Source organism: Littorina saxatilis, linkage group LG10, assembly GCF_037325665.1.
Source record: "Littorina saxatilis isolate snail1 linkage group LG10, US_GU_Lsax_2.0, whole genome shotgun sequence".
NCBI classification, from domain to species: Eukaryota; Metazoa; Mollusca; class Gastropoda; order Littorinimorpha; family Littorinidae; genus Littorina; species Littorina saxatilis.
Window position 1 is genome coordinate 35,880,894 of NC_090254.1, and position 25,590 is coordinate 35,906,483.

General features: G+C 41.8%; 1 protein-coding gene and 2 long non-coding RNA genes across 3 annotated transcripts in view; 2 read left to right on the forward strand and 1 right to left on the reverse strand.

The window, feature by feature from the left end:
• Positions 1 to 25,590, forward strand: part of LOC138978690 (uncharacterized) — a 422,724-nt gene that overhangs the window by 347,801 nt on the left and 49,333 nt on the right. The window lies entirely within an intron of this gene.
• LOC138978685 (H(+)/Cl(-) exchange transporter 6-like) overlaps positions 1 to 25,590 on the forward strand; it is a 59,797-nt gene that overhangs the window by 20,480 nt on the left and 13,727 nt on the right. The window lies entirely within an intron of this gene.
• On the reverse strand, positions 83 to 25,590 carry LOC138978686 (uncharacterized). The gene is made up of 3 exons (XR_011459764.1): positions 25,183 to 25,590; positions 14,844 to 15,026; positions 83 to 1,279 (listed from the first exon to the last, which is right to left on the reverse strand). It is a non-coding gene; the product is annotated as an uncharacterized lncRNA (long non-coding RNA).

Sequence of the window (25,590 nt, forward strand, 5' to 3'; positions counted from 1 at the left end):
ACAGAGACCGTGGACAAAAAGAAATTAATAACAATTTGAACGGCGTAGACAGTTTTGAAAGAAACGTTAAGAGAACGTAGAGGATTTTTTTTAAAGATTTTTATTCACAACAGCAGAGTTAGTGAGGTCAGTTAGGAACCACGTGATACGCAGGCTTCCACGTCATGAGACATGAAACGTCATAAAATATGAAACGTCATGAGTTCAACGTCATACTACACATTTCATAAGCTCCTTTTATCACGACAATCATGTGCTCGAAAGAATTTTAAGAGTGCTGTTGAACAAAGTTTCGTCATCATACCGCATATGTAATCCTTTATGACGTTTAATAATTATTTGCTCTTTTTTCGAAAATCTCTTTTTCAATCTACTGTTACCAATTGCAAAAGAGACCTACCTACCTTTCGCAACAAAAGAAAAAAACAAACAGAGTGCAAGGATGACTCAGAATCTATGAACACAAAATGCATTTGGACAACACGAAAATGTCATCACTAGTGGCCTAAAGTAGAACCATGTCCATATCTTTTTTTTACAAACAGAAACAGAGGAGGGGTTGGGAGTGGGACTGGTAAATGTCAAAATGTTAATTCACAAACGCAACAATTTGGACAATTGACAATCTAGTATGGGTTAAAAGCTCAAGGACAATGTTCACTCACAATCTTTTGGGGAAAAAAACAACATCACTTTCAGGCTTGCTGTCTTTTTCAACGCAGCTTCCTAACTACACATAGCTACACACTGTGTTGGCCAATGCGAATCTTTTCATTGCTACCCTGGGTTTTGACGATTTTTGAAGATTTCTGTCACAGAAAAGTATGGGGAAAGAGTTGTGATTTGCACTGTCCTAGAACTCTGAAATCAAGCAGTTGGAAACTGCATCGTTGAAACTGAAACTTTGCGGCCCTTATTGGCTTTTCAGAATTTTAGAAGAGACGTTTGGTACATGTATTGGGATGCATGTTAGCCCCTTCATCTCCCATGTCTAAAGCGGGCCCAATATAATAAAAATCAAACCCTGAGCCTGGAACCTTGAACTCTAGATAGCTCGGTTTCTTGATTTTCATGCGTTAAAATATTCTTGTGCAGCGGAAGGAGAGTGCAAAGAAAACATGTAAAACTTTCCACTGTTTCAGTTGTGAATTTCCCGAAGCTATTATCATAAATATGAGGATCGATTTTATGACGCAGGTGGTAATGACGTCAGCTGCTACCTTCCCCTGTGACGTAGAAATGTCTCGCTGTTAAAACCCGCATCACATGGCTTCCTCACCTGCAACAAGAAGAAAAGTATGTCAACAAAACGGTAACTTAATGCTAAGCTTGAAATGTAATGATACATGGGATGGATATGGTCAAACATGTCGAACGTTGTGAGACGGACCGGCACGGTTGGCCTAGTGGTAAGGCGTCCGCCCCGTGAGCGGGAGGTCGTGGGTTCGAACCCCGGCCGGGTCATACCTAAGACTTTAAAATTGGCAATCTAGTGGCTGCTCCGCCTGGCGTCTGGCATTATGGGGTTAGTGCTAGGACTGGTTGGTCCGGTGTCAGAATAATGTGACTGGGTGAGACATGAAGCCTGTGCTGCGACTTCTGTCTTGTGTGTGGCGCACGTTGTATGTCAAAGCAGCACCGCCCTGATATGGCCCTACGTGGTCGGCTGGGCGTTAAGCAAAAAAAATAAATAAATTAAAAAAATTGCGAGACGGACACAAATGATGCTCAAAGTAGAATAAGAGCTACTGCGAGACCTTGACTCTTCAACTAAGCAATGCAACTATAAAATAAGGATAAGGAGAAGGAGAAGATTTCATATAGTCCAGTGAGGTTACCCTTATGGAATTTAGGGCTGCTTTCTCACCGGGGAAAGCGAACTACCATACAGTTCGGCACTACCCATTGGAATAAATACAATGAAATGAAGGGAAAAACACTAAAAATACAGATAATATAATAACGTGAAAGCAATAAAATAAAGTATAATAATGAAATAAGAGAATACTGACGTTGAAGTAAAATCAAAGGCCGGTTACATAAAACAGGTAGAATACAAACAAAGATTGAAAGGATGGCGCAATCCTGTTAAAAACAGTTGCGCGACAAGGAAGGTAGTGCACAACCACAACACAACGCTGCAACCAGGTCGCATTCATTCACGTTAACGTGATTTCACGATGTAACAATGCAAACATCCCATGGGATTTTACGCGCATTAGCTCCCACTCCTTCCCGCCCCCACAACGCCCCCCCCCCCCCCTTGTGTTTTCTTCAAACCCATACCCCATCCCAACTCTCCTTCCTTTGTTGCCTACACTTAGAACTGATCAATCACTTTTCTTTTTGGCTCTATCCCATCTCCCCCCTTCCCCCGTCGAGATATAACCTTCGTGGTTGAAAACGACGTAAAACACCAAATAAATAAAGAAAGAAAGATCTGTGTGTATGTGTGTGTGTGTGTGTGTGTGTGTGCGTGCATGCGTGCGTGCGTGCGTGTGTGTGTGTGTGTGTGTATGTGCGTGCATGCGTGTGTGTGTGTGTGTGTGTGTGTGTATGTGTGTGTGTGTGTGTGTGTGTGTGTTGTTTTTCCCCTGAAGTATCACAATATTTCATTGTACCTTTTTGTGATATTACTTTTGTGCTTGCCTTCCCATCTCAACATTGTGTGAACGGCATATTTCGCGTAGATGTATATGTGCAGCATTTTATTTGGCATTACAGGGAGGGGATTTTTATTTTCGTCAGCAGATTTGCCAAAAAAATGGTCCAACAAGTTTCATCATTTTTTGTTTAATTCAGTCCTTGACGTCAACTTTCTGCTGAAATGATGGCAACATTTTCGACGAATTGAAATAGGATTTTGTTATCTTTTTCTTTTTGTTCTTATCTGTCTTTAATGCGCTGTCCTTTTTTTTCCTTTCTCTAATATTCTGTCTTTCTTTATGTTTTTTCTCTCGTCTTCTTACAACCAGTGCGCTCTTCCAGCACACGTTCTAGTTGTCTTGTTTGCTTCTTTCAATATTAATTGCTAGCTTATGTCTGACCTTAATTCCATAACATTAATTCCAAGGTTTCGATTGACAATTAACACATATACACACGAACATGAGTGCTTTGCAATACAGGAATTAAGACCGCCATATCATCACTCTAAAGGGAACATAGGTATTGGAAGCATTTTAATTCAATACTTTTAAGCTTGAGTTCTGTGGATGGAAGTAGATTTGTAGGAAGAATGTGAGGGAAACAGGCAAAGTAGGCTTTTGTGAAGATCTTTTCAAACGCTTTTTGTTTGGTATTCTATTTCTCCATATCTAAATCAACGACAGCATAGTTGAAAAGCTGAAAAAGTCATGAACGATGTTTCATGGGATTCCAGAGGACATTAATCTATTCCTGTAGCGTTAGAATCAATTAACAAGAAAATTGAGTTTGAATATGATATGTGAAAAGTTCGATGTTCACTCGATATGTGAAAAGTCACGAACGTTTGATGTTCACTCGATATGTGAAAAGCCTCGAACGTTCGATGTTCACTCGATATGTGAAAAGTCACGAACGTTTGATGTTCACTCGATATGTGAAAAGTCTCGAACGTTCGATGTTCATTCGATATGTGACAAGTCACGATCGTTTGATGTTCACTCGATATGTGAAAAGTCACGAACGTTTGATGTTCACTCGATATGTGAAAAGTCTCGAACGTTCGATGTTCATTCGATATGTGACAAGTCACGATCGTTTGATGTTCACTCGATATGTGAAAAGTCACGAACGTTTGATGTTCACTCGATATGTGAAAAGTCTCGAACGTTTGATGTTCACTCGATATGTGAAAAGTCACAAACGTTTGATGTTCACTCGATTGCTGTGCCTGTGGTTTTGGTCCTTGAATATTGAGGATTAAGGGCAAGTAATGTCCATTTCTTGATTAACAGGCCTATCTCGACACAGTTGATTACATTTTCTTTTTTAAGCTGTTGCATAAGTTTCTTTTTCTGAATGAAATTGCACTTTTTATGGGGGCAAATCCTTTCGCTGAGAATGTATTAGTGTTACACATGTTGCTTATCTCTAGATCTTTCTCCAGCCTCCCCCTCTATGGTGTGTGCGTGGGTGTGAGGTAGATTGAGAGAGAGAGAGAGAGAGAGAGAGAGAGAGAGAGAGAGAGAGAGAGAGAGAGAGAGAGAGAGAGAGAGAGAGAGAGACCAAACCAGACCAAACCATACCAGACCAGACCAGACCAGACCAGACCAGACCAGTCCAGACCAGACCAGACTGACTCACTTTGCTTTGACAGGCAGTCTTTTTTCTTTTTTCCCATCCTGTTCCGGTGTGTATAATGTCAAAAACAGAAATATTTCCATTCGTGAATACTTTAGTACTCAAATGTCACAATCCAATGCCAGTATTTGTTTCCGATGGATATCCCTACCTAAATGTAAAGAACGACTCAAGTGACCTTAATTGCCAGAATGAGCTCTAAATGTGAGCATGATTTGGTCATTTATGTCGTTGATTGCAGAAAAGGCATACTTTCGACTGACATTGTGTCTCCCTTTAGCTGACACTTCCGTTTTTAAAATGGCCAAGCTGATATGTGTTCTTCTCAACCCCATGTAGACAAAACGCATCATTAAAGTTTATTCCATATCTCGAATGACAACTCAAAAGATTGTGAATGCTTGAAAGGGCAAGTGATGCGAATACAGAGGCTGAGATTGCAGCAGAACAACTTCCCTGAATTTACAACCCTTTAGTTCCTAGTCTGAAGTGTTGTTTCAATTTAAAACTAAATCCTTGCGAAAGAAATAGTTTTAGGTCACCGTTGGTGTATGTGTGTTCACTCTTTCGTACCGACGACACTACCTACACAATACGCAGGATTGCACTAGAACTTTCATTACTCCAGCTAACGAACTAATCACGTGACCTTCCTTTTGCGCCCTTTGTAATCATTCCAATTGGTACCTATGTTTAGCACATGACAGACATCACTTCTCTGTGGACACTATCCCTTTAAGATCGTATGAGACTACACTAAAAAGCAGACAACATCAACGACAACAAAGAGCCGAACGGAAAAAACACAATATCAAACACAAGACAGCAGAAGAAAACAAAACAAATAGGAGAGGTGATCTGTTGAAAGAGTTTAATTCCTAAGAAGGGTTGATCGATTAAAACACAGCGCGTCCCCTTTCCCTACAAGCAAGAACGATAAGCCAGGACAGCTTAGTGACCTTAACAATGTTTCCGCTTGTCACCTGGGTGATCTCCCTTCCTTATTTCCGGTCTCGCGGGAGTGGTGTCCCTTCATTAGCACAAACAAGCCGAGATCCTTTCGCCGCGGAAACTAAAACAAGATTTGTTTTAAATTTGATAGGCGTATTCGCAGTTTATTGGCGACGAAACACTAGCCATTGAATTGGATGGCGCTAACACGTTTCAGTCGATGTTTCCCTGGGTATATTTGTGTGTTGCTTTTTCTAGTTCTTCTGTGTGTTTTCTTTTCCTTTCTTTTTCTGCTTCCTTGGTTTCTACGTGGCCTTTGGGACGACATCCCAGACTCCCAAAAATGTCCTGGGTAATTTGTTTTCCAGGGAAACTTTTGACTGGATATCTTTTTCTGTCAAACAGTTTCGTGTCTTTTGTTTCACTCGAATAAGACGATGAAAAGGGAAAACATGATATTTTTAACGTTGTGAAATGTTTTCATTGTCTGTTGTTGCGAACGGCATATGCGAGGTGAATTAAAATGTTGTTTGACACAAGGAGATTTTTGTTCCTAATCAGCTGTTTTCATTGTGAATATGTCAGTCAGTGACAAAGGCTTGTCTGTCTGTCTGCCTATCTGAGTCTGTCTGTCTGTCTGGCTGTTTGTTTATTGTTCGTTTGATTGTTTGTTTGCTTGCTTGTATGTTTGTTGGCTTGTTGATTTGTTGATTATTTGTTTAGAGAGAGAGAAATCTCAGTGTTACGCTCTCCCAGGAAAGACATGCTCTTAAATGGCTTTTCCGTGAGAGCGTAAAACTTACATATCTCTCTCTCCAAACAAAATAGCCAACAAATCAACAAGCCAAAAAACAAACAAACAAGCGAACAATAAACAAACAGATAGGCAGACAGACAAACACACAAGAAAACCAACAGTCAAACAAAAAAGTCACGTCACACGAGGAGAACAGCACAAAAAAAGAACACAAAGAATTCGAAAGAACTGGAATTCAAACAAATCTGACACGAAGAAGACACTGATTTTAAAATAACTAAGGCAACAGCTTTGTCCGAACTATCAACAAGCAGACGGGGTAATCTGACCTTACGCAATTTTTGTCTGTCTCCATGGTTTTCTCTTTTTCAGCTTTGTACAAAAAACAGTAGACACATAATCCGCCATTTTTCATTTGCCTGTTTAGCTGAGACGTGTTTTCCTTCTGTTTGGTCCTTGTTGTGTATGTGTGTGTGTGTGTGTGTGTGTGTGTGTGTGTGTGTGTGTGTGTGTGTGTGTGTGTGTGTGTGTGTGTTTTCGTGACGTTGTTTATGAATTTGATGTGTTCCGTTGCAACTTAAACGGCGGCCTTACCAAAGAAAGCAAAAAAGGGATAAAAAGAAAGTTACTGAATGAATTGGTTATATCAAGTAAAGGGCAAGGTCACTGACATTTTACCTTTTTTTGAAAGTGTATAATTCAGCTTACTTCCTTTTAAACCATCACATAGCCTAGTACTTCTTGCTTGTATGGCCACATTTTTGAAAAACCCCGGATGAAAATAGAGTTTTTAAAGGTCTTGAATTAGAGCCAAAGATTCCTATTCACATGGAAAAAAATCACACGCAGAAAGTATCAAGGTTCTATACGCACAGTGGCTTCGCACACAGGTTTCTACGAATTTAACTGACTTACAAAGCACTGGCTATTAAAGACACTATAGACGAGGGATGCAGAGTTGTAAGCACAATAACTTGTCCACGTTTTGCAATTTCGTCAAACCATTTGGTCCGTGGATAGATTTGACTACGTAGAGTCAAAAAAGCTCAAAATGAAAATATTAGTAATGTGTCACCTGCCGACTGCTCTTATATAGCACTCCCGACGTCACCATATTATTCTATATAGAGATTCGTTACTAAGGCACCCTTGTCATGCTAAGATATATATAAATAATGTGCACACACTGCAATACTCTCTTCCTTTTTCCGTTGATCTTGCCTTATCATGCAAAAGTGTGAAAGTGAGTTGTGCGTCTAATGTCCCCATTTCCCCAAATGCTGACACAATAAATACAGTCCTTCCTGTAGTGGCAATAATGGCAGCCACCTCAGATCTGTCCACGCGTTTACATAGAATGTGTTTGTTTGTTTGTTTGTTTGTTTGCTTGCTTAACGCCCAGTTCACCACGAAGGGCCATATCAGGGCGGTGCTGCTTTGACATATAACGTGCGCCACACACAAGACAGAAGTCGCAGCACAGGCTTCATGTCTCACCCAGTCCTAGCACTAACCCCATAATGCCAGACGCCAGGCGGAGCAGCCACTAGATTGCCAATTTTAAAGTCTTAGGTATGACCCGGCCGGGGTTCGAACCCACGACCTCCCGATCACGGGGCGGACGCCTTACCACCAGGCCACCCGTGCCGGTCATCATGCCTATATGCATTTTGTTTTGTTTTCAGGCTGAGGGATGCTCTTATTTTATTCAAAATCCTGCAAAGATAAGGTCTGTGGCGGCAGACATTATGGGTCACATGAGATGAAATTAGGTTCCTTTATAGACACTAGACCAGGGGATGGGGGTGGGTGGGGGTTGGTCCGGGTACCCTAATTTTTCATTCCGGAGTACTTTAAGTGTCCGCCTGAAGTGTGTCTTTCAGCCAACTGTACAATCGTGCGGAATAGGTCACATTTTTTTAAATTTTGCACTGATGAAAGTCTTTCTGTCATGAGGCGTTTGAATTAAATATAATTATGCTTACAATACTTTCAAGAGTTCTGTAACGAACAACCGTTAATTTTGAATCGTCGTTTCTTCCAGTTTCAAAACGTGTTTCTAAAAGCCACGGTAAACCACTTTTAGTCTCAAGAGTTAAAACACGGTGTGCTAGGTTCAGAGCTGAAAACGGGTTGGACCTTACCGCGTTTAAAGATTTGTTCCTTGCAACGAATCATTTTCTTAAAAACCTTTTCTAAATGTGCGGCGAAACCTCAGTACCGTTTCTTTACAGAATTATATTTTAAGACTGATGAAAAACGAAGGTGGCAAGACTATCACTTCAAACACGCAACAACGACGACAACAACAACAACAACAACAACAACAACAACAACAACAACACCAACAACAACAGAGCCACCCAATAACAGTTCCGCCGTTTGACATGACCTTTTTCACAAGAAACTCAGAGTGAAAGTGACACGTAATCACTTCAGCGAGTAGGAAGGAGTGTGTCTTTAAGAAGTACGATGACAGCGGCTAGGCTAATCGGCTCAAACAAGACACAGAAATGGCGTTTGTGGAGTTGGGGGGGGGGGGGGTGGGTTACCCTAATTTTTCATTCCAGAGTAGGCTACTTCAAGTGATATTGTCTGCCTGAAATGTTTCTTTTAACCAAAGGACTGTACAATATTGCGTGCAGGAGAGAGTGTGTCTTTAAGTACTACGACAGCGCCTATAAAATCAAGCTAATCGGCTCAAACAAGACCCAGAAATGGCGTTTATGGAGGGGGGTACCCACATTTTTCTTTCCATTTTTATACGCCTGAAGTGTGTCTTTTAGCCACATGACAGTACAATATTGCGTGTAGGAGGCACTGTGTCTTTAAGTACGAAGACGGAGGCTGTAAAATCAAGCTAATCGGCTCAAACAAGACTCAGAAATGGCGTTTATGGAGGGGGGTACCCACATTTTTCTTTCCATTTTTATTCGCCTGAAGTGTGTCTTTTAGCCACATGACAGTACAATATTGCGTGTAGGAGGCACTGTGTCTTTAAGTACGAAGACGGAGGCTGTAAAATCAAGCTAATCGGCTCAAACAAGACTCAGAAATGGCGTTTATGGAGGGGGGTACCCACATTTTTCTTTCCATTTTTATTCGCCTGAAGTGTGTCTTTTAGCCACATGACAGTACAATATTGCGTGTAGGAGGCACTGTGTCTTTAAGTACGAAGACGGAGGCTGTAAAATCAAGCTAATCGGCTCAAACAAGACACAGAAATGGCGTTTACGGGTCCACATTTCCCTTTCTATCAATTAACGTCGCCCTCCCTGCCCCTGCTGTTTTCAGTTCTTTTAGTTTTTCGCCTCCAAGAGTATTCTTCACACACATGAAGCAAGATGAACGGAGAAAGGAAGAGAATATTGCAGTGTGAGTAAATTATTTATATACATCTGTGTGCCGTTGTAACGAATCTCTATATAGAATAATATGGTGACGGGATTTATAATGTCTAAAAAAAATATAAAATAAAAATTAAAAAAAAGGGAGAAAGGACAAATATTAGAAAGGGAAAAAAGGAAAGAAAGACAGAAAGACAGAATGAAAGAACGCAAGAGAGAAAGAAAGAAAGAAAGAAAGAAAAAAATGTACAGAAGTAAGGACGAAAAGATGAAAAAACAGAAAACCACAAAGAGAAGAAAAGAGAACGATTGTGTTTGGGCATTTGCACTTTTCTTTTGGTTATATATGGAGTTGGGAGAATTGCTCCTTCTCCAGACCATACGGTACTTTGGTGGAATTCTCCTTGCCAAACTGAACACAAAACATCAAAGTAGACCTCTTACAGTTCCATCGAAACAATCTATGAAATCTAATCCTGCATGTCTTCCGAACGAGCTTCTTGACAATTTGTCTGATAAGTTTATTTTCTGTATTATAAGTGTTCCGCTGGATCGAAGGTCAGTGACTGTATAAACATACCTTGCTTGTTATTAAAATTCTTAAACCTGCGTACGCACTTTGTACCATAGTAAATAATTGTAGTTATCTTAGACATGAACAGTTCTGTCAAATACGTAACAGGTGTGACCCCTAAGTAAGTGTCAATTGGAGCCCTTCAGCCAACCTAATTAAGTTCCGACAAAAATCGCTCGAAAGTTGGTTGAAAGTTTTCATTAAATCAACCAGGTGAACAGTTTAGTAAGTGCCTTTGTGAGCCTTTGTAAGCCTTTGCAGAAGGCTATGTCCGCCACCATTATCTTCGACATACAACAGCGTACGACGTAGCTGTTGTTATGCGCTAGCGGGGCTTTCTTGGGACGTTATATGCTTCAGGTTATTAGCAGCTGATACATTATTAATGGACTTGTACGTTGCCATCTGTCGTTTGTCCATGCGATCGTTGCTCCGTATGCAATCTCTTTGTAGCTTTGATTTATGGTCAGAAATACCGCGACGGTTCTAATCTGGAATGATTACAATCATAAGTTGGTAAAGCCGGGGCTGCTTCAGAGGCCAGGAACACAAGCTGATTTTCAAGAAAAAAATAATAGAAGAACAAACCCAAAATAATCAGGATTAAAGGCGACACGAGAGAAAAATGTGTTTGTAACAGTATTACTGCGGTGGGTTTGTAACTAAGTCAGCAATTACTCCAAGAGGGGTGCTTTTCTTTGGCTCCTGAACATTAGGGTTACCCTATGGTAAAACGGATCCCGTTTTGTGTCAGCAAGAAGTTGGAATGGTTGGCACGCCCGCACGTACGCACGCACGCACGGACGCACACACACACACACACACACACACACACACAAACTCACACACACACAAACACACACACACACACACACACACACACACATGCACACACACACACACACACACACACACACATACATTTCATGACAATAAAGTTTATTCGTATTCGTATTCACTCACACACACACACACACACACACACGCACACACACACACACACACACACACACACACACACACACACACACACACACACACACACACACACACACACACACAAACACGGGAAGTGTGTCTATAAAAACGATACCGTTTTTCGCTTTCGTTAAGTGGGACAATTGCATTCAAATAAAAGAATTGTTGTAGGTGCCGCCTATAGTTCCTACTGGTATAAGCATTTCTTGACATACGACCGAATATGCACATGCAATGTAAGTGTTTTGCCAAGGCCGTTGGTTAATTCTCTATTTCTACGTGGATGGATTTTTTTAAATCGTCGATGGTATGCGCATGCGCCTTTTTACTTCTCCCTTTTGACTTTTTTTCGTCACCAAAGAAAAGAAAATGATTTTTTATTTGAACTACTTTTTTTTCGAGGAGCCATCGTTCCGATCGGGGTACTGCGGTTACCAATGTCATGTTTATCTGTGAATATCACTGTCATAATAATGAAGTTTGTGGTTTCTCATACCGACGGGTACCTGGCATTAACTGGGTTCTGGAATGCTATCTTGAACGGGCAGTCGAGATTGGCGGCTTAAGCTTCTACTTCTGGAGGCTGTTTTGATCCTCAATGTCTTTTCCCTGTTTCATTAGTGACAAAGAACGGCAGTCGGCGCCGATAAATGTCATAACCATGCATGGTAGTCGTCAGTTTATTGCCGTTGTTTGAAGGCTCTGACCTTGACCGCAGCAGGCTGTGAAGGCTCTGACCTTGACCGCAGCAGGCTGTGAAGGCACGGTCCTTCCCGTGAAAACTGTTCCGTTAAAGCCCGTTGTTAATTGAGCCAGAAGTCGACTTCGAGAAGTCTGTTTACCGAAAACTCAATGCTATAAAGCGTCGTGCGGCCAGCTTCGCGTAGTCGACTTCGCCCAGTTAAGGACAGGCTTTACCATTTGAGATCAGCCTAGGCTTTCTTTTATACTTCCACTTAGACACATACAAAGAAACAACAGACTGGGTGCTTCCTATGCAGAGTGATGCATGATTTGACGCAAAGTGGATATTAGCGGCTCGCAAACGAAGATTCGTCCAAATGATGGTTAATGACAACCTGCAGCGGACGGAAGCTGAAAATTAAAGGTACATACAGTTCAAACAATCATTCAAACAATTATTTGACCTTACACAGACTGTAGGAAGAGGCAAACCGTCTTGAACAATATTTTTCCCCAGGAAGCGACTCCAAGAACACAGAAGACTCGAAGGTGAGTGACGTACCTTGTAGTCTTTCTGTGATAGTAGTAGTCCAGTGGACGATACCTTCCGCCTGTGGTCTATCCTAGCATACACTTGTTCCTCTGGATGAATCAGTTTAGCAGATTAAAATGAGCTACTGCCCTTTGAGAAATTGGTTCGTCAAAACATTGCCACTGTGCACAGGCAGCAGCCAGGCTGTTAATCTTTGGTATGTGTCCAACTGGAGGAATGGTATGATCCCATGTAAAAGCCTGGACAGATGTCAAATGGTGAGCTGCATCGTTTACACGGGAAGGTCTGTGACTTTAAGAGAGAGATGGACAGAAAGACAGACAGACAGACAGACAGAGTTTGCCGTGAGCTGCATCGTTTACACGGGAAGGTCTGTGACTTTAAGAGAGAGATGGACAGAAAGACAGACAGACAGACAGACAGAGTTTGCCGACGGTTGGGAATAAAGGTCAGAGTTTGATCGCTCTCAATGGAGTTTTAAGCACATATTAACTCCTATACCAATCTGACTATTTCTATTCCGCACGCCACTGGGGAGACGGTTTACTGCAGGTTGCATGTCTCTTACACCTTCCTCTGATGACGGCCAGATGGCCTTGCACAGCTCGTGATAGGCTTAACGTGAGCAGTCCCACTGCAGAAACGCGTGCAATCGTCGGAGACCAATTTGTTTTTACAATTTTCCTTGTAACGTGATATCGTTTTTTTCACTCTCATTGAATCGGTGGGTCATTTTGGACACCAAAGCCATGATCTAGAAGAATAATGCCTTGAAATTGTAGGATTAATGACGTCAATTTTATCATATATATATATACATTCAGTTATACATTTTTGTTATTTTTATAAAACACTATTTTAAAAATAAGATGATGAATTCATTTTAGGTGCGTTCATACGACGTGAAGCAGGCAACTTACGGCTTCTGTGATCAAGTATTCATTATTCCGACCAGTTAGGTTTCTAGGTACACGAACTTATCACTAAAGTGCAGGGTCAAATTTGCTCTCTTCCGTTTGCTCTCGCATGATCACGTCCTATAAACGGGCATGCAACTAATGAAATACAATAAGTGAAGCAAATACAAGCACATAAATAAAGCCAGCAAGAAAGGAAACAAGGTCATTAACAGACAAAGCGGACTCCAGACCCTTTATAGTCTACGTCGAGAAGAAGCAGACATTTTGTCTCAGAGGATCTTCATTATACAGGTCCTCGTTTCCGATAATCTGCAGTTCGCATTCATATTTTGGCTAACTTTTGTCCTGCGACCACTTGTTTTCTTGTTATACAGCTGAATCGATTAACAAAGAAGAGGCACAACAACAAGTCCACCACCCCATTTAATCCCTGATTTAATTAAATGTTGAACTACGGAGACACCGATTTGTTGTTTTGGGGTAACTTGTCTGTTTTATGGCACAGTGGAACCTCCCGTAGCGACCTCTCCCAATAACGACCCCCTCCTTTTGCCGACCGAATTTCTCGGCACGGATGCCTTTCACACTGTACCTAACCTCCCAAGAACGACGCCCTCCCTTTTCAGACGACCGACCTACCAACTTAGGGTCAATAACAGGTTTTACTGTATAAAGTCGTGCACGGATGTTTTGCTCTGTAGACTCAGTGTACTCGCGTTACGTTTGTGGCCGAGACGAATTGTATTCAGCCCCTAAATCCAACGTCATTATTGTACGCGCAAAGCATCTTGGGTCGTCCGCAATGGCGATGTCCAAGAATCGTCTGCTCAAGTCGAGATGTCATTTACATAATGATATTAGTTAATAGCTTGGAAGGTCTTGCCCTCGTTTATTATTATAGCAAATATATTTCATCCGAACTGTTCGCGTACTGAAATACCCTCATTTGTTAGACTTTCTCGCGACATACAGCAAATCGCACGTACGCGCGTGTGTGTGTGTGTGTGTGTGTGTGTGTGTGTGTGTGTGTGTGTGTGTGTGTGTGTGTGTGTGTGTGTGTGTGTGTGTCTGTCTGTGTGTGTGTGTGTGTGTGTGTGTGTGTGTGTGTGTGCGTGCGTGTGTGTGTGCGCGCGCGCGCGCGTGTGTGTGTGTGTGTGTACGTGTGTGTGCGCGCGCGCGTGTGTGTGTGTGTGTGTGTGTGTGTGTGTGAGAGCACCGCAATTGTCTTTTATGTTGCCATATCGATACTTTGACTACCCAAGACGTCAGTATCATTTGATGACATACATCTGGTAACGACGGTAGAATGAGGCGTGACTTAAATTCTTTTGTGGAAGGCGGGATGGGGGGAGAGAGGGCAATGCATATTAACATTACTTTAATAACACCCTTTTGCTGAGCAGACTTTGTAAAAGGTATAGGTGTACATATTTCGTACAGGCAACATAGGAGTTGCGGTAACAGTTATCATCGGACAGTAATAGAACTTTTTCAGTTTAATTTTGCTTCGGGATTTTGGTTATATATATAGATATTGAGTCTTTGTTTCAGTGTAGATAATTTCGATGTTACGTGCGAATTTATCGAAAAGCTTGGATTTTAAGTGTTGAACACTTGTTTCATTTTTCTCATTTTTATTTAATTTATTAGGAATTTGGTATTCATGATTTAGCCTTTTGGGCTTTCAAGGATTATCACTGCATAAAAAATGATAATTTAGTAGATATTGCCGAAGCAATACGTAAAATAGTAGATAGAAATGTAAAAACAATATTCAAAGAAAGTAACTCACCGGTTGCACAGAGACTGCTGCATTATGCCCGTTCTTTGAGCTGGTTGGCCTCCGCTTTATGCTGACGGTACAGTTGTAAGATCTGATCTATCGCAGCCAATGCCACCTCAGCGTTCATGTCACGTGCCCCGATCGTGTCCAATCGCTGCTGCGTCAGAAGGCTGTAGAAGTCTGCTCGGTCACCTGGAGACAAAAGAGACAATGGAGTCGATTAACATCAGAAGAGAGCTCCAACTCAGCGCCAGAACAACCATAGCCCTACAATGGATACCCTCCCACTGCGGAGTGTATGGAAATGAAGAGGCAGACAGGCTCCCCAAAGTAGGTAGCAGCTTGAATCAGACAGACCCCCCCCTCTCCTTCCATGAAGCAAAGACTATCCTCATGAGCTGTCTCCACACCCAGTGGAAGAACCGTTTGAGCATCCACACGGAAGATGATGACATCGAACGCCTCACAAGAGCACAACATGTTAACAGGTCACCATCTTCAGGCTCCGGACTGGTCACTGCCGGCTTCTAGCGCACATGTACAAATGAAAATCTCCCACACGGACGAATGCCTGTGTGGAACAGGCACGCAGACCCCAAAGCATGTTCTCCGGACATGCCCAACGTTTGCGGGCCTGAGAAGTGAATTCTGGCCGGAGATGGTCGACCTAAAGGAGAAACTGTGGGGCCCAGCCGAGTCCCTGCGGCGAACTGCAAAGTTCGTCACGTCAACAACCTTGACAGTGTAGCATGGCAACGGGAACGCAGAAGAAGAAGATGAAGATAAACAGATAGTGTGCCGTGGTGCCACAAAGAAACGTTTAGGTGACGCAATTTCTTTTTACATAGAGTCAAGTTTTGACTGACATGTTTTTAGATTGACTGAGAATCGAGACGAGGGTTGGCTGGTTGGCTGGTTGGCTGGTAATGTTTTATCGTCTCTTCAGCGTTTTAGTGCTATTCGAGGCCGATGCAAGTGTGTTTCCTTGTTCAGGTCACATGGTAACTTCCATGCTTAAAACCATTTACAATCAGGTCTATCACTGTAAACAAAGAAGGTTCTGAAACTTCATCACGTTCACATTTTTGAGACGAAGGTAGTGGTGTAGCCTATGTATATACATACTAAAAAAATGTGCTATATAAATCTCCCATATAAATAGATAAATCCGCCCTGATATGGCCCTTCGTGGTCGGCTGGGCGTTAAGCAAGCAAACAAACAAACAAATAAATAAAAAAAATAAAAAAATAAAGAAAACCAGGTTGGACATGTTGACCCGTCTCGGTTAACCGGTTTAGGCGGGTTTTCAGAATCGATCTTTTAGTTCCAGTTTTGATTGAAGCGACTTGATTCTTTCATAATAAACGCACTTCAGGACAATCAACCTTTCCACTAGACAAGCAAGGTAATTCGGGGTGAAACAGTTTAACAAGGTCAGGATTAAACAGTTTTCTAGTCTCAGTCCGTCTACCTTTACGCCCTCTCGTGTGAGTAGACCCCAGAGACAGGGCTCTCAAAATACCTTTACATTTAATTCGAGTCTTAAAAGACTTCTGTTGTGATTTGAGTGCGGTTTACTTTTGTGTGCTAGTTTTGCTTTCACCTTGATTGCTTTCAATGGCTTTGTCGCTCACAATTCTCGAGGGTCCTTTGTGGGACGCAGGCCTGACTTTTCAGAGGTTTGATTTGTCATTCTGTTGATTGGGTTTGACGGTGTAACTTAGAACTGTTCAATATTGATTAATGCTGTGAAGCATTTAAGTTAGTTAGTGACCGAATGTTTCACTTTTCTGCGCAATTGATTGGGTTTGATGTGTTGACATTTCGGCAGCAATATCACTTCTATCAGACTGATCAGCTCAGAGCATGTTAACACAGGACACAGATTCGACTGAAATGGAATGTTTCCCAAAATAAGTAAACATTTAGTATTTACAATGAAGAAAACATTTGTTATTAACAAGCGCAGACCATTGCACCAGTTGTGAAATAACCAAAAAGTGAACGAATTTTGTTTCTTGTTTTTCCTCGAGCCGCCCCCTTTTTCCGTGTATGCTCAAGCATTAATGTTACAAGTTCCTTGATAGCTGTGGATTACTGCACAGAGTCTTTGAGTAATCCTGTAAAATGTATTTTACTTTCCTTGTTTCTTGCAAGTTAAGATATCACGGCCATCGCATAACCCGAATCGTGTCGTGAAACATGGCGGCGGAAACACATGATTGTGCTGCACGGAATTCCGATAAGCACGTTTGCCAAATAACGGCGAATTGCGAAGGTACTTTTGAGGTTTTTTTGCAGCTCATAAACTAATGGAAATTCCTACGGGGGGATAAGCTGTCATTTTGCTGGGCAATGTAGTTTATGTGTAAATCTGCTGGAGATTGTTTTGCGTTGAGTCAGTGCAGACATGGTGTGTGTGTGTGCGTGTGCGCTGGGAGACATAAGCAGGTGGAAATTAACTGCACGACAGTCAAGCGTAGAGTGACCCACTCTTGGTGTACATCGAGACTGCACTGACGGCACAGAACACAGTACATTTTCTGTGCAGTGTTGGTCGCCCTCCCCCCCCCCCCCTACCTTTTTAAACACTCATCCCCCCGGATAGTCACAGAGAGATCAAAGTTTTAAAGTCAAACGTTCACATAATCCTGTCCTTCACCTTTTTTTCAACTGTTCTCTTTCTATAATTTATCGTGCAAGCACTTGATCGGGATCGCTCGAATCAGATCGACCGGAAGCCGGGTCACAGGGTCCAGATTCGACGCATGCGTAGTTGTGAAGGAGTTGACATTGTCCCGGTATGCGTGGGATTCTGTCAGACTCTTTCAACAGGCGTGGATCGAAAATTCCATTCGCTCGTTGAAAGCTCTGGAGGGACCCCAATCCTCCTCAGTCACAAAAGCTCACTTCATTGTTTTCAAGTCATTACGAGCGATGGTGGACCCAGATGTTAAGAAGATTGGATTCATCGTAACGACGCAGATCGTTCTCCTCGTGACCCTTTTAAGAAACGGGGTTGTTGGGACAGAGGGGAATGTTGGCTTTACGTTCTGTACAACGTACGGACCTTGCTGGTCGCGCTGGAAGCCAATATTCGGAAAGTGATGCGGAATTCCCACTGTCTTTGATCGAAAGGGACTAGTCCTCCTAGCTGGGTTCATAAAAAAAGGATGAGAGTGGGCATGTGACATAAAAATCCTTGGAATTATTTTTGTAACTTTTGGAAAAGACGCGAGTCGCGCTTTTGATTTTTTTTTTTTAATAAAAAAAGGATGAGACTGGGCATTTGACATACAAATCCTCGGATTTATTTTTCTAACTGTTTTTTTAACAGAAGCGAAACCGTGCTTTTTATTTGTAACTTTCTTTGTTCTATTCACTATGTGTGTCTTTTTGTTTGTTCATCGGCACTCGGATCTCTGGACCGGCACGGTTGGCCTAGTGGTAAGGCGTCCGCCCCGTGAACGGGAGGTCGTGGGTTCGAACCCCGGCCGGGTCATACCTAAGACTTTAAAATTGGCAATCTAGTGGCTGCTCCGCCTGGCGTCTGGCATTATGGGGTTAGTTTGTTTGTTTGTTTATTTGTTGCTTAACGTCCAGCCGACTACGCAGAGCCATATCAGGACGAGGAAAGGGGGGATGAAGGGGGCCACTTGTCAAGCGATTCCTGTTTACAAATGCACTAACCCATTACTTGTGTCCCAGCAGGCTTTAGTAAAACTAAATTAATACCTACTGGAAGATTACCAGTTTCCAGTATGTTAAAATAGGCTTAACCTATCTACTGCTGGACTTACATCAGAACACTAACAGATTAAACTATACATGAATCGCGAGACAAGCGGCAAGAGAAAAGATTTTTGGAAAAAATACAGGTGAATGAGCAAGAAGGCAGAAAAAAGAAAAGAATTCATGAAGAAAAAGAGAGCATGACAGGAAAGAGGAACCAAAAATCTACCTAACAGCAAACTAGAAAGCTCCTGCGGTTCCAAAAACAGGAGGGGCCTTTAATTTCATAACCGCAGTGCCCCACTGCGGGAATGGGGTTAGTGCTAGGACTGGTTGGTCCGGTGTCAGAATAATATGACTGGGTGAGACATGAAGCATGTGCTGCGACTTCTGTCTTGTGTGTGGCGCACGTTAAATTTCAAAGCAGCACCGCCCTGATATGGCCCTTCGTGGTCGGCTGGGCGTTAAGCAAACAAACAAACAAACTCGGATCTCTGCTGCCGATTGAGCTAAAGTTTAGATGAGAAGGGAGGTAAAGACGTTCGGAGACATTTCCCTTCCGGTCACTTGAGAAAACATACCAGAAAGACTTCATACAGTGGAACTTGTCTAAAAAGACCATCCAAGGGACTGAGCTAAAGTGGTCTCTTTAGACAGGTGGTCTTTATGGACAGGGTCGCCATTTGGCAAACACCCCACTTCCCAGAAACACTGGAACGTATGTCACTCATCACACACACACTTTATTAAGCATATCTGGCCATCGCCGTGTGTAAAAGTTTTTTTTTTTTCTTTATCTTTTTCTTTTCGTATCCCTCAGGCAGGTTACTGGCTTGGTTTTGATGCCAGCGCAGGTAAAAGATGTTCGACATCCTCTCATTATTCATCCGAACAATTGATGTTTGTTTGGCGTGGACAGGACAAGTCTCTTATCATATTCAAAGAGAACCGACAGTCGCTCGTCACAGGCTAGCGAGTGCAGTCAGCGATCTAGACGCCCAGGGGCTTACGTGTCACTGATGAGATCAGTCAGACAATACGATTGCCATGGCCCATTATTGCATGACATCATGTTCTGCCGTGGAATGTGAAGTGATCGAGCTTGTTAGAGTTAGAAAAGACATCGGGTGAAACCCTTACTTGGGACCAAAATTGAGTGGTCTTTGGTCTCGACAGGCAGGTGGTGTTTATAGACAGGTGATTTATATCGTAAAAACCGTTGGGGATTCTTTAGGGTGGTCTCCAGTGGCAGGTGGTCTTTATGGACAGGTGGTCTCCATGGCCAGGTTCGACTGTATATCTATTTGCACTGGGACGTGTTCAGTGGTGAAGGAAACAGAGATCGAGTGCACATCCGTGCCATTTATGATTATTCGGGCCGGGACGGACACGGGTCAACTTTATGTGCAGACCCAGAGACTGAAGCCATGTCCCACCCCCGTGTCACCACAATGGCACGTAAAAGATCTTGGTCATTCTGCCTTAGTTGCAGATGGCTGACTGATACCACCTAAACACGCATACGGGTGTGCATCTCGTCTAAAGCCGTGAGGGCGTAAAACTGAAATCATATAACCCATATCTTTTCCTTAAAGGTGGTCGCCTACATTTTTGCTTTTTTTTCAATCATCTTATGGTTAGATTTCGCTAAAAAGTTATGTCAGATGATCAATGAACCATGGGGGAAAAAAGTTATAGAACAAAAAATATATGTAAAAAAAGATTTTATTTTTGGGTAGCGTGACTCACGCTTCCAATATTTTGTTTTCTGTTTGCTGAGAACATGTGCTTTGCCTAAAAATACTGACCAATCAAATTCATGTCACTATGCTTATAGCCACGCCCAAACAAGTGCAGCAACAGTTTGACACTGGGGCGCTGTCCACGCTTTTTTTTAAACGCACGAAATGCACGGGATTTGAGAGGAGTTTTGTGCTTTGCAGTTTCCAAATAAGGATATCCTACTATGAGTACTACGCTGGAATACTACAATGAATTTTCAAACGGCTACACTGGCTTCGTCTTTCCTGATCGAAAGGGGGTGTATTGTTGATAATTGAAGATAATAGACTCTGCATTTTAATGGTCAAATGGCGATTTCGGTATAAAATGTAGACAAGGACCTTTAAGAGGCGAAATATTTAGCCTGCAGGACATAAAACATTCTCTCTTTCCTTGAACACAGGTGAAGGAAACAGAGATCGAGCGCACATCCTTGCCATTTATAATTACTGTTCAATAAGTTGACAAACAGCTACTGTAGAATTTTTTTTTTATTGAGCAAGCATCATTAGCGTCAACATACAATCCTATTGCGAGCGGAGTCGGCCATCGATCGAGTGTACACAGTTTTGTTTTTGTTTTTTTATTATCGAAAGGACATAAACTTATGCTGCATTGAGTAGTTTGTCGCCTTTTTTTTTGGACGAAATAATCTTTCTTTGGGTTGTTTTTGTTAGTTTGGTTTATATTTCTAACTTTTTAGGTGCCCCCAAGTTTTGGCCAAATGACCTCGCCCTGCATTTAAGATTAAACAAAGTATTTGTACCATGCTTTTGCTTTTCTAAAGAGTAACACTTTCGTCTTCCCTTTTGGTTTAATCGTTAAATCTCAGACGCGAATACAATCTCGACGGCTGATTTTTGACATTCATTGTGTAAATACTCACGTTTTCTATGCTTTTGGGAGTCCTTATTTTGTGTGTGTGGCTATTTGTTTATTGTCGCCTGTTGTTTACGAAATAATCTTTCTTTGTGTTGTTCTTGTTAGTTTCGTTTATATGTCTAACTTTGTAAGAACCCCCAATTTTGGACATTTATTGGGTAAATACTCATGTTTTCTTTGTTTTTGGGGAGTCCTAGTGATTGGTCTTTTGCTATTTGTTTATTGTCTGCTTTCTACATAATAAAAGGGCAAGTGCGTGGTTGCACGCGTAAAAATGAACATTTGAAGTTTGGCAGAACGTTTGTCTAAAGAGAGACATTTTAACCCAGATACGGAAGACACACTTTTTTTCGGTGTTTACAATTATGTTGGCAGAAAGGTACAACAATATTGCTAAGCTGAGGAGGTTGAGCTTTTGGCATTTACCAAAATTAACCTTTCCGTATCATAGTTTGATGTTTTACTTGCGTTTTTCTCTTCTGTCCAGCTGAGCTTTTTTTTCTTTTGGTGTTCATTTGCAAGTGAACTTCACTTTCAATAATTACACAAGTATTTAAATTAGTTCAGCTTCTTGTAGCAAGTGATGATCTGGCTAAGCTGGATAGTTTAGACAGCATTAGCAGAATTGTAAAAAATAAACACAGACAAAATAAACAAAGACAAGAAACCAAAAAAGGACAGTTTGACAAGGAAACGAGGCGCAAAAACACAATTTGAAACATTTTTCACAAGCTAATCTGGAAGATTGTAATGGAAAATCCAGAAAGGTTAGTTTTTTGTAGTTTTATTTTTTAAAGAAAAAGAAGCTGAAGAGGAAGACAAAGTTGGAGGAAGAGGAGGAGGAATAAAAAGGTGAAGAAGAAGGAATGAAGGGGAGAAAGTGGACACGGGATTGGGGTGTGGAGGAGGGATGACTAGATGGGAAAAGAACGGAAACTGAATCTAATGTAAGAGAACAAAGAGACGAACACACAGGCGAACAGGAGAAGATAAGAAGGCAGACATACAAACAGAACTTCAGTCAGAGACACACAGAGACGCACGAAAGAGAAGGAAGAAAAAAGGAAAAAGGAAAAAGGAGAGAGAGAGAGAGAGAGAGAGAGAGAGAGAGAGAGAGAGAGAGAGAGAGAGAGAGAGATTCAGATTCAGATTCAGATTCAGATTCAGATTCAGATTCAAAACTTTAATACAAAGGGATAAAGGTTTTAGGCGATACATAATCTTCCAACCTGTCCCTTTTAGACATACATGACATTATACATTACAATTATATATTTATATAACATGTTTTAAACAGCCAAACGAATAACTAATTAACTAAGAATTTGTAATCAGGTTAAAACTAACAAAAACACTAGCTATAATAACGTGGTTCATGGATTAATAAAATGATGATTAAGATGTGATGCAGTAACAGTTATGATTTTAAAGTGTAGGGAGAGAATTATTTTTGACAAAGATATTTTCGAACATTTTTTTTTTCGAAAGGGTTTGACATGGAAGTAAATTCCACACAAGCGATCCCCAGTAGGATAAACTAGATTTATACAAATCAATGCGCGGGAGCGATAGAGAGAGAGAGAGAGAGAGAGTCTTCAGTATGATCAGATGGAAATTGCGCACTGAAATACGCAATACTGTCAGCCTGTTACGTTATGCCTCGGTCTCACATCTACGAATGTCACCCGACTTTAGGTAGTCGGCTGGAAGTCGGAAGAGGTCGGAGAGTTCGTGAGAATTAGCAATTTTGTTTTTGAAAAGTCGGATAGTTCGGAAGGCCCTTCAGACTCTTTTGAAATTTTCAAACAGTCGGAAGAGCCTCCCGACTCAGACGAATAGAAATTTGTCGGGTGGTTGTCGTAAGCGTGTCGGTTTAGTCGTAAGGCGATTCTGATTAGTCGTAACGGTAGTCGGAAGACTCGTAAGGGTGGTCGGATTTGTCGGTAGCATAGTTTCGTTCGGATTAGTCGTAAGGGCAGTCTGATTTGTCGTTAGGACAGTCGTTAGCTAGTCGGTTTAGTCGTTACACTGGTCGTGAGAGTCGGCTATTGTTCGGAAGTTTTTCAGCCGGGCCTGTCGTAACTGCAGTCGGAATTGTCGTTACTGCAGTCGGAAGTGTCTGGACACATGTCGGATTTGTCGGCCCTAAAGTCGGGTGGTTGTCGTCTGCTTGTCGGCTACATGGTCGGATCAGTCGTAAGGACAGGTCGGGAGTGAAATTTGGAGCCAAATTTGCATCCGACACTTCCGACCTAGCCGACTTAACTATCCCCGACACTTCCGAAAAATCGTATAATTTTATGTGAGACCGGGGCATTAGGTGATATTTCTGGAATAAGTTGGATGAAAAACCCACCAACAAAACGGTGTACGTATATGTCGCCTGATCTACACCGATGGACAAAGGCTTATGCAAGATCAAAACCTAATCAAAGAGAAATGAAATATATATTATAAGTACTTCCTTTCCCATGAAACTGGTTTTGTGTTGGATAAAATATTTTGTAATCTTTATTGCTTCTTCTTCTTCTTCTTCTTCTTCTTCTTCTTCTTCTTCTGCGTTCGTGGGCTGAAACTCCTACGTACACTCGTGTTTTTTGCACGAGTGGAATTTTACGTGTATGACCGTTTTTTACCCCGCCATTTAGGCAGCCATACGCCGTTTTCGGAGGAAGCATGCTGGGTATTTTCGTGTTTCTATAACCCACCGAACTCTGACATGGATTACAGGATCTTTTTCGTGCGCACTTGGTCTTGTGCTTGCGTGTACACACGGGGGGGTGTTCGGACACCGAGGAGAGTCTGCACACAAAGTTGACTCTGAGAAATAAATCTCTCGCCGAACGTGGGGACGAACATTCTTTATTGCAAGACGGGTGTTGAACAGAAAGGAAGACAGAAGGAAAGAAATGAGCAATGGAATGACCTTGCGGGACACTCTCTTAAATTTGTTTATAAAACCCAGAAATAAAACTCGATTAATGCCTGAGAGACGAATGTCTCACCAATTAAATATACACCCCAGCTCAATTTACAGTCAAGCAGCACGTGTGCGGTCACAAACACACACACGCACACACACGCACGCACGCACGCACAAGCACGCAAGCACGCACCCGCACGCACGCACGCACGCACACACACACACACACACACACCGACACACACACACACACACACACACACACACACAACACACACACACACACACACACCACACACACACACACACCGACCTACAGACTGACCGACGGACAAACATAGAGAGACGAACGGATGCCCTTCGAGCTCAAAAGACGCACAGGCGCAGGATGTTCAGGCTGGCATTCAGTTCATCGTAAGAGGCAGTACAGTATGAAAGGAAGCATAGTTAATTCTAGTCAAAACTGGGTCCTTTTTCGGAAATACAAATGCATTGCACAAAACGAAAAAAGCACAGTAAAAATGAACTCATATGTGGGAAATAGAAACATATTGCACAACCAGAAAAACACACAATAAAAAATGGACTCACATGGGTTCTTTTGTTTGAAATACAAATAGAAATATATTGCACAAAACGAAAAAACTCACAGTATAAATGGACTCACATGGGTTCTTTTTTTCCAAGAAGAAATAGAAATATATTGCACAAAACGAAAAAACACACAGTAGAAATGGACTCACATGGGTTCTTTTTTTCAAGAACAAATAGAAATATATTGCACAAAAACGAAAAAACACACAGTAGAAACGGACTCACATGGGTTCTTTTTCTCAAGAACAAATAAAAATATATTGCACAAAACGAAAAAACACACAGTAAAAATGGACTCACATGGGTTCCATTTTTTGAAATACAAATACATTGCTCAAAAACCACAGTAAACACGGACCTGCTGCTTTATGGGAAATAGAAACATATCGCACAAAACGAACACAAAAGTGACAAAATAAGAAAGATGCACTGACCTCTCTTGCCATACCAGTTGGCGTGTGTGGAGCAGAGAACGGAGGCGAGGACGAGAAGAAAGACCACTGTTGTTGACCGAACCATTTTGTTTCAGTAGTGTTTTGTGTCGAAAGACGCTTCCTTGGTTCTACGCTTCTTCTGCTGTACGATCGGCTCTCCACTTGACTTTTTGTTCTTCTCGAAAGTTTTTAAGCAATTCTTACGCTCTTTCTTCGTTGGAAGTCTTTTCTTTTTTAAACCTACGTTTTCGGACAATTCCTGCGGCTCCTAAAACTAGTTTTGCAACCTGGTGATATATAGTTAAAAATCACACTGTAGCCTTTCTGCCAGATCCTTTTATCTCTCTTTTTTCGGCGTGCGCTTGTGTGGTGCCGAGGCCTGTACTGTGGGGCTGTTTGTCGGCCTTA